The sequence below is a fragment of the Filicampus tigris genome, chromosome 19 (genome assembly GCF_054856515.1).
Source record: "Filicampus tigris isolate MCC_2025a chromosome 19, RoL_Ftig_1.0, whole genome shotgun sequence".
Taxonomy (NCBI): Eukaryota; Metazoa; Chordata; class Actinopteri; order Syngnathiformes; family Syngnathidae; genus Filicampus; species Filicampus tigris.
Genome location: NC_141235.1, coordinates 8010737 through 8021309, shown reverse-complemented (window position 1 = coordinate 8021309; position 10573 = coordinate 8010737).

Genomic DNA, 10573 nt, shown 5'->3' with positions numbered 1-10573 from the left:
CATGTTAGGCAATAACATCTTTAGTAATTAGTACTTCATTAAATCTGTGTGATTCGACATGGACCATATCATATTGCAGCTTTTTAAACCACCTGGTGTGTTTTTTTTTCCCTATTGCAAAATGTGTAAGTCAATAATTTCCCTCAATGCCTGTACATGGGAATGTACAATGATTCCATTTACCAGTGCAGCACACGGAGGGCAATTGACTGATTGCTTGAGGTCTGCTTACAACACTTACATCAATAGTTAAACCCGCTGACAGTTCCAGCTGTCGAATATTAACACCTTGGTGCAGCTGCTGACCCCTGGGAGGACTGTAATTGATTGTCACACCTCTTCAGACTCACCACCGTGTGCATAAATATGCCTCTACACAGTCAGGAATGCATTCCTTGACAATGAAGTCTTGGAAGCATGCAGATTGAGTTGTGAACGCAGCAGGAAAAAGACGTTAAACGGAAAATATAGGCCCCAAAAAAGTGTGATTCGGGGGCACGAGTCAGTGAAAAGCCTTCCCGTGGCTCCCCTGTGACTCATAATATTACACGTAAGACATGTTCAGCCATGTCTCCCGCCAAGATGAAACTTTTCCCACGGTCATATGGATTTTAAGTGAAGCAATTATTCAACACAAAATGTTAGGAAATCCTCATCATAATATAGTTCAATTAAGTCACTATCATTGCGATTGATGAGTCGTTCATTCAAATCTGAATAAAAAGCACAATGACACAATTCCAACCATTGCTTTTTACTTAGGTTTGTTCCCACTTGTATTATGAGTGTGCTGGGCAAGACTGTTATATGTATTTAAAAATATACCCAGAAAATCACAGGTATCAAAATCTTCCTCTTGATGTGGTGGTGGCCACGAGAGTAAATGGCCACCACGTAGCTCCGCCCCTGATGGCACGGGATGCGGTTGTATTGTGTTGTATTGCTGAAGAGAAATAAAATATTGGACATAATTTAAAATGTTACATGAAAAGCAACAGCATTTTTTTCCATCTACTGCTTGATAATTAACCTCCAATTGTAACATTCCGGAAGTTCTGTTCCCCTTCAGTATCGCTAAACTGAGATTGTGGCCTTGTTCAGGTTTGTTGACACAAACCTGTCTGAATTATTACAGTAAATGGCAACGCACTGTCGATGAGAAAGTGAATTGCAAAGCTGGTCCACTCTGCATAGGTTTCACTGGGGTGTTAGCGGAGACAGGAAGCGAAGGTGACTGGCCCAAGAATGTGTCTGCTCCCCGGCTCCGCCCACAGGAAATGCCAATCGGGCCCGTCGGAGTCTGCAGTGATCAAAATACTCGTAGCGGGGACTGGATTTGGTTTATGACGGAGGACAGGATGGACGGACTGACGGAGGAGGAGGCCGCCCTCATGCACTCCGTTTAGATAAGGTGACGTCTGATGGCTTTTAGAGGTGTTCTGGTTCCCTGGTTGGGTCAGGGGCCGACGACTGTGGGCCACTGAAGACTAAACAGTGAGCGCACATTCCTGAAGCTCAAATTAATCACTTTGCAGAGAAGGCATGCACAACAAAACACAGATGGGAATATATAAAATGTTGCTCCATTCTCTCATCGCCTTGAAATGTACGGCATTAGCTTGGCTCGCTGTCGTCTTCGAGTTTTGCGAGCCCCCGTCAGGCTTTTTCTTCCCTTTGCTCGCTGTCATTATTACGCTGCCAATATTTCCACCGTACCATTAAGCCACCGATGCGATTATACAACGCCGTAAGTATTTCCAGAGACCTTCGGTTAGACCCTGTACGTTTATTTCCGAACTCTGATGTAAACGACTTGTGGAAGCCAAGCGATGGCCGCTCACTGTTTCTACAAGAATTAGCATGAGGGAAATGGAGCCTCCACAAGACAGTAAAGAAATCAAACTGTTGGATTAAGACAAGATGACTACTTACACTGACCTCTTGCCAGATAATGCAACATCTAAATCAGCGATGAATCTACTCCTTCATTGTTACGTAACAGCAGTTGGGAGACCAAACGCAGAAAGAGTGAGGAGAAAATGTCATGTTTGCTGTTATATTGCAGAGCTCTGGTCACAAATCTAATGGGATCTTCTCTGGCCTATTGTTATTTTTTTTCCCTTGTGTGTTTGTGAAACTAGCCAGGCTAACTTCAAAGGAAACATTGTGTAGTGTTTTTTTTTTTTTTTTTTCAACCATTTGGATGTTCAAATTCATGCAAATAAGCCGCTCTTCCATTTCCACTTCCACTTCTGTCCATAGAATATGTACCTTATACCAAGGAAGAAAAATTGTCATGCATTCTTGAGGTGGAGGAGCCTGCATTTGCACGGCCAGCCTGCTTGCGTCAGCGTGTAGCTCGGCTCGAACCGAGATTATCCGTCCTGCCAGTCCGCGGCCGCAGTCTGACTCCTGCATCTGCCAGCAACTCTGAAAGAAGATGCCACACACACTCCACCACACAATACGTACTCACGTGGTCTCACAAGCCTCAGCATTGATACACACACACACATGCGTTGTAGAAATAAGAGCTGAAACGCAGGGTGGAGTCCATTCTGCTTCCTCAGCAAATCCTTTATTTCTGCTCCAAAGCAGCACTGCAGCATTTCTATTTAAGTTTTGACATTTTTATAATCCCATGGAAAGAAAATAGCGGGGTTGTATATGTTATGCTAGGATGAGTATTTTTCTTGTACTGACAAAAAGCTGGACAGCTACAAACAGTCGGGGAAATAAATCAGTTTGGGGTTTTTTTGCAGGGAGATCCGACTGTTGTACGAAACGGACACATAGACATGCAATGAAGGATAAAAATAGTTCAAGTAGAGAACATACAGTCTGAGAGTATATATATATATATGTATATATATATTTGTGCTGTCAAGCGATTCAATTTTTTAAACGAATTAATCGCAAAATTTTCCATAATTGATCGCGATTAATCGCATTTTTCAACCACCATTTTTTACAAAGCATGGAAGCGATATTTACTTGAGTAAAATCTTGGAATTAATGTAGAAAAAAAAAGTATATTTTGATTCAAAGACTGTTCTAATAGCTTTCTTTGATCCTTGAATACGATTCTTTTCCTGTAAAATACAACAGTTGAACGATACACCAAAGACGTACAACTACTATGGCATTTGAATTTGGCTGCGCAAAGTGTGCAAATTATTTTGGATTTCTCCAATGAGCCGTCAAGCAACTTTTTCAAGTAAAACTACATAAAAGTCTTTGCGACAGTGACTCTCCTCTCAGTTTGGCTGCACAGTGAGCAGAGGTCAGCTGCTACAGGAAGTAAATAAAAGTGAGTTAACTGAGTTAAAAACATTTTTAGTGTGTTATGAAATTTAAATTAATCTCCATAGTTAATGCTTTAATTTTGACAGCCCTAACATATATATATGTATATATAGTTGTGTCTTGGATGAGCTAGTGACTTTGGGCGAGAGTTGAATGGCCAATAAAAAGATGCAAAAAGAAAAGAGTTAAGAATGTGCGCTTATTCCACCTGAAGCAGCTCAATTTAGTCGTGTAGCATGTAAAACCATCAAGGCCTTTGTTGGAAATTCCCGTCACGTCAGCTTTCATTTTTGCACACCCCCAACGCATCTCTTCCCCACCACACGTGCCTCCAGTCGCCCTTCTTTAACATTCACATGCATTACATACATTTCAAACTGGGATGCGAGGCTGATTAGCTTCCTGGCGGGAATGGCGCCCCTCGCGCTATGGGTCCCTCCTGGAGGGCCCACCAGTGGGTGTAGAGAAGTAGCCGCCGCTGTTTGTTTTGCACTGTGTCCTTATTTCCGTGAATTCTGACCTGACAGGAAGAGTGGAGGGTGGACGGGACAATGGACTATTGTGAGACGGCACTTTATGTGCTTGGAAGGCTTAAACAGGAAAGGGCGCCAAGACGGACACACGCACACACGCTACCGTGGCGTTACTGTTGCTATGTCTGCACACTCTCATCAGGGACTCACACGCAAATCTAAAACTTACAGTAGCTTGTGGCGACCTTAACAGACCGAAAACGTTCCCATTTGTGCATCACTTTCCTGATGTCCTCCATTTTCAGAAGTATTTGGAAGATTCTGCATAAACAGGACCAGAGCTGACCCTTTGACCAACAAGAGCAAATAAGACATGCTGTTCCTGTGCCAGGAAAACAAAAATGTCTTCACCGCCCCCCCCCCCCCCCCCAAAAAAAAAATCAGCATAAAAAAATGTCCATAAAAGGGGTGGCAAGCACGATTGAGATTACGGCAGCAATAAATTGTTGTAGGTTGATTTATGACTCCTAAATCAACATATTAAAGCTGTGGCTGGAGATATTTGGTATTTATCTAACTAGTATTTGGCATGTGAACCATCATAAACTGACGATGTAATCATAATGGAATGGAAAATGTGATAACACAATAAGATAGGATGTACCGAACATACATTTCTGAAAGACACACCCACGCCCAGAAAGAATCCTCTGCTATTTTAATGTGGCTATCTGAACCTGTGACCTCGACCACCTTCAAGTAAGGATCAAGGACAAATGATTGATGAGCCCTGACCGCCTGTCAGATGAGCCAAAGGAAAGATGGAGAGGAAGGGAGGCTATTTCCAGACACGGAGGTATGTGGCAGAGCTGTGCTGTTTTCCTCTGTTATGTGCGCTTGCGCGTGCATGTGACTGCGTTTGAATTAATCGTATCGTAAAGGGACGCCTTCCCGTTTGGTCCAATTGAAAATGAAAAAGGGTTGTTGCTGCAGTGTGCATGTTCAGATTCCATGCCGACTTGACTACGCGTTTCGTTGTGAGACGCTTGCGCCATTGAAGGTGTGCTAAAATCGCTACTTTTATTGACTGAAAAACTGCAGACTAATTCCCATTGAATCAAGCATAATGCTCATTGTTATGTTTATTACCATCTTAGCTTTTGATGCACAACTTCATGACTTGAATTGCCTGCTTCAATTCACATAATCAAAAGCTTCAGTCATCATTGCAAGCAGTCAGCGTGAATTAAAAACGGAACATTATTATCGTTGCAAAACTTTGTATTGGATCCTGCGCAGAACACAAGACATCGGTATTGCAAGTAATGATGACGTCAGCAGGAAGAAATGACTACTCAGTAAACTCGCAGATTAGCACATCGTTGTCGTAAATATGAGTTGTTTTCAACAGCTTGTTCAACACTTTGATCCGTTATGCAATAGCTCATGATGTGTCTTCCATATTGACTTATTATCATTCATTGTGTAATCATTGCAATATAATATGCGTCAAAGATTATGAGTTATTATGAGTCCGTTTTTCCCTTGAGCTCAATCCTTTATAATCTTGTCAATCTATGTATTAAATAGTAAATTGACTTTGTGGTGTGTTGATGTTTTTTGTTGATATTTCAAGTCTGGAATCCCCACTACCCCAACAGAGTTTGGTTTTATTTGTATGCTGGCAGATGCCAAATGACGTCAGTTCAGGGCTTCAGTGTGATTTGATTTACTGTCCCATAATTAGTTCCCATAATGAGAAGCTTAGCTGCATCTGAATAACAGTGTTCGGCTGTTATAGATGTTTTAAGTGTGAAAATAATCGTCTGCATGTGTAATAAGGAATGTCTGCCAGTCGTGTACAAATGCAATTTGGTTCAGAGTTAAAGGTAGCTAAAAGGCACGACTGAAATACAATTTCTTTTCTCTCAGTATGTTCAAAAATATTTTTCTACCAGTCTAAGTAAAACAGCCAAATACTACTACAAAAACATGCAATCAAGAGTTTGTGTGAATGAAAACAAGTCATTTGCCCTCCCCCGAGCCCACCACTAAAATAGCATGGTACATAAAACATTAACATGTGAATGTATAATTGAACAAAAAAATCCTTGATGGAGGAAAGAGAGCAAACAAGCACCTGTGTCCACTGCAGACTCCCTCGACGGACGTTTGGTTCCAGACTCCTGAAAAACACAGTAGCCACTGTTATTCTTTGGAGTTCAAATTAGCACACTAAAAAAATGTAGAGTTCTCTTTTAAATCAGTCTGGTTTGCGGGGAGCCATAATTCCGTCTGGATTTTCAAAAAAAAGATTAGTCAGGGGAAGGAGGATATGTATTAGTATTTAAATCTGCTTTAAGTACTGCATATAGAAAATGGTTAGTTACTCAAAAATCAGGAATCTAACTTGTCTCTGTTCCAATTAAAGGACAACAACATGACAACAATGGAAAAAAAAAAACATTATACACGTGACAGTGCCATTTTATTATGTTTTGGTAAACTTTCGACCAGGGGGTCACCAATGTTGGGCCCCCAAGGACTACATGAGTAGCCTGTAAAAAAACCAAAAAACAGCGCACCAGTGAAGGCACATTGTGATTTTCTAGGAATGTCATATAGGTTATCAGTTGACAATGTGACCAATGGAAGAGATTTTTAGAAACTAAGCGGTTGTATTGTCATATTGTACGTCATATTGGTATTTATCCGTCTCTCATTGTGAGAAATCATCAACATGATCTGTGTCTTGACATAAACAAATGCCATTAATTATTAATAATAACTTGGGCTGTCACGAGTGAATTTAATTCCATCGATTACTCAGCTAATTAAAAATCAATTAAAAAAAAAAATCTCTTAAGCGTTAGACTTGACTTGTGACACTTTGCTCTGTATTTGCTTTGGTAATCCTTAACCTGTTTCAAATTTAAATGATATCTGTGCTAATGTGCTTCAACATACGGTACTAGTTAATTTCAACAATAGATCTGCCATTCAGCTACACCATTCAATTTTCATGCCTTCACCCTCTTTTAGTAAAATCTTTACGGTGGCACTTCTCAAGGAACCCCATGGAGATATTTGAGGTTTTTTAACCTTTTGCGTTCAAAAAAGAAAATGGCTTTGTTAATCTCAATTCCAGAAGTGTAATTTTCCATTTTGAATTAGCCTGTTTTCGTTCAATTTTTCTTCTAAGACGCCAAATAAAAAACATAATTATGGAACTTTTTATGTAAGTGCACTAATTACGCCGGTTCTTAATGCTGAATAATGCTGCTGCACAATAGACTTTTATCCAAACCATTGGATATAATTTCAGAGCACTGTTTCTTCCCTGAAAATGATTCCATGGTCTCAACGTCTTTGAAATTGTTTCATGTCGCTGGAACTACTTTCAAAGTATTTGGCAGCAAGACAGAAGTGTGCAAAAGTAACTTCCAGGAAAACTCTTTCATATGCTTTGCTCTTCAAACTTCAACTCATTCTTGTCCTAAATCACATCTTCACAAACCAAATTTAAATCAAATCTTTTTCTGTCCTTCAGCCTACGTTTCGTCTTATAAACTTCGGACAAAACCTACTCATTATCAGCCACTCAACATGCAAGTGGACACTGGCTGTAACAGTCATTCATCTTATGTTAGCGCCTCACTTGGTTGAAAATTACGAGAGAGTATCAGGGTCACACTGAAAACAAAATGAAAAATAATGACGAGAAACATTCGTAAGACTGTGACTTATTTACTGGTTGTGAAATTTGTACTAAAGTTCAACTTGGTGAGAGGCTTTTGTGTATGACTAATGCTAATGTTTAGCATTAGCATCTTTTATCATGTTTTTTTTTTAATTTACTTTCAACTGGAATGCTTTGCAGCTCTTCAGTGGATTGTTTCCTATTTACCCCAGCAGTGTGGAGTACAATACTGCAAAAACACCTTGTAACAAACAACCGCAAAAGATGTCAAATGGAGTCAGTGGAAAATGTGGGCAAAACCGCTAAAAACGAATGTGTTGTGGTTTGAAATGATTTACAGGGGTCGTTAGTGCGGTCAAGCAGTGCGCCATTGTGTTGAAACCCGCAGACGAGGATGTGTGTGAACCAGACATCTTATCTCCATATTTGGACTTTGAAAACAAGCACACGCTTTACATGTGACAGTGTCATTAGTGGAATGTCTTCAGATCATCATCCTGGAAAATGTTCCAAAATATCACGGTTAAGCAAACGGCGTTACAAAATGAGTCAAGTGTGACTTTATGTGTGTTGTTCCCGAAGGGCCTTTTGACAAGCTGATGAGAGGCTCAAACACTTTTCCATTCACCCTAAGTGTTTTCAGAGGAGGGTGACAATGTGGGGACCTGGCAAAAAAACAGCATCCAAAGTCTTACATGCATTTTTTTTTATATATATAAATAGCTGACATGCCTCAGAACAGTGCTTGTTGATTTTAGGTTGGACTGCATGTGAGCAAGGAGCGGGATTCATGGAAAGTCTGCTTGCGAGGTCAATACGAGACCAAGGGGATGGATGTGAGGATTAAGAGGCAAGCAGGCAAAAGATTAGATGCTTGGACCGTCTATAAACAGAAAAGGACAGTTCGAGCCAGTTAGTTTGCAGCGACACGGGAAGCGGTCGCAAAAGCCTATAAAAACAGCAGAAAAACGGTCAACGCGTCGATTAAAATCTCAAGCGCAACAGAAATAAAAGCATTTGAAATACACAAGTGCCCACAAATGAGAAAAAAAGTAGTGCAGTCAGTCTAACACAACAATTTACTACAACGCCCTGGCATATGGCAAAAGGGAGCCACAGTTGCCAATGCAATTTTCATCCGTTTATTGGATGCCGGGAGGATACTAAAATACATAAAGCACATAAATCTGCTGTGAACCACTGCACACGCCCAGACACTCACTCAGACACAACCAACCCCATCGGGGCCCGCCTCTTAAAGCTTGTGACAAAAAGAGCTTGACATGTTTTTATAACGCAAAATGGGGTCAAGGAGCAAAGTAAAAGTGTCCTGTTGAAAATACAGCAAGTCATGATGCTCTGGTTATTTGGTTCTGGCAGAGGGAATGTGTGTTCGAGTTGGAAGTTGGGGAACGGTGCCAACTCTTTATGCCCCATGAGGTGTGGGCGCCAGAGGTGGCAGCTGGAGACTAGACAGACATATTGTACAAAACAATTGCACGCTGACATGTCCTCTACCAGCACTCTATACAGATTGTGCGTATCAAACATTATCTGTCGTCAGAGGTCAAGCAGTTCTGATTAGCTAGCTATCCCAATTAAAGGAGACGTATTTTGCATTTTTTCCCCCACAATTTAAAACAATAGCTGGTGTCTTCATAACATAACTATGGCATGTTGATATCGAAATGATAGCAGACGTGTTTTGAGCTGCAGGAGAGGCCCTCATGATCATGCGGCTGATCCCGGGTGACTTTGGAGCTTTAACGGCAGAAGGCCTGAAGAGGACGGGGCTAGGATGCTGGTGTTCCTGTTGATAAGGCCCACTTTCCTGTTGGGCAGGTCAGCACGCTACAGCTGACGGGAGCATTTCGTAGCCCTTTTCAGGCCTGTTGTAGCCGATGAGCTCATTTATGTATTTCAAGGAAACAGATTGGACACAGCGGTAACGGGATATTGAACAAGCAAGAAATGTAGCTTTTCTTAAAAGGGGATGTCAACCCAAACATATTTTTTCAAGAATACGTTCTATGCAAGCCCACTAGTTGAAACAAGACATTCTGATAAATATTGCGTTTGTGGAACAAGAGTTAATCCACTCATTTTTAGCCATCCCTGGGGGCAGCCATTTTGTCACTTCTCGACTGAAAATGACATCACAACTACTCAGGGCTCAGGTAACGACCAATCACGGCTGACCTGTTTTCTGAAGCTGAGCCATGATTGGTCGTTATCTGAGCCCTGAGTAGTTGCGATGTCATTTTCAGTCGACAGAAATGACAAAATGGCCGCTTCGTGAGATGGCTAAAAAGGGGTGGATTTTGCTGCTTAACTCATATTCTACAAGCACAATATTAATCAGAATGCCATGTTTCAACTAGTGGGCCTGCTGGGATCTGTCACCTTCCAGTGACGACTGGAACAGGGTGGATCCCACAAACGTAGACAGAGAGAACAAAAATTTATTTGCACTTATAACTACCGAAAAAGTACATCAGAAGTCAACAAAAGAGGCTCGCTAAAATGCAAGGAAAACGGGGAAATGCAAAATCACTTGTTAAACAAGGAACAAGGACAAAAGCCAATTAGTAACAAACAAAAACCCTTCAGCATAAATGAACCAAAGAAGCTATACACGAAAAAACACGTGAATCAAACTCAGCAAAAAACACAAGCTATGAGGTCTAGAAAATCTTTTCTCTTGGAGGCAATGAGTGTGAGCAAGGAAGAATAATCGGATTCGTCGGCAGTTCTTTTAAAGTCATTGATTACTAACGCACCACAGATGCGGCAATGTAGGACACGCCCCCAAATTCCCCAGTCGAAGGAGACAGAGCCAAAACATAACAGGAACATATTCTTGGAAAAAAATATGTTTGGGTTGATTTCCCCTTTAAAAGTGAAAATTACCACACACTAAGAATCACGTAAACTTCAAATTGGAATGTTTATTTTTCTGGAAAAAATGTTCACGATATGCTGCTTGTGACTGCCACATCCAACCATCAACTTAATTGTATTGAATGTTTCATATTTGAATTATTAATATATTATTCTTTAATTCCACGTTGCATGCCCACTGCTGACACTCGTG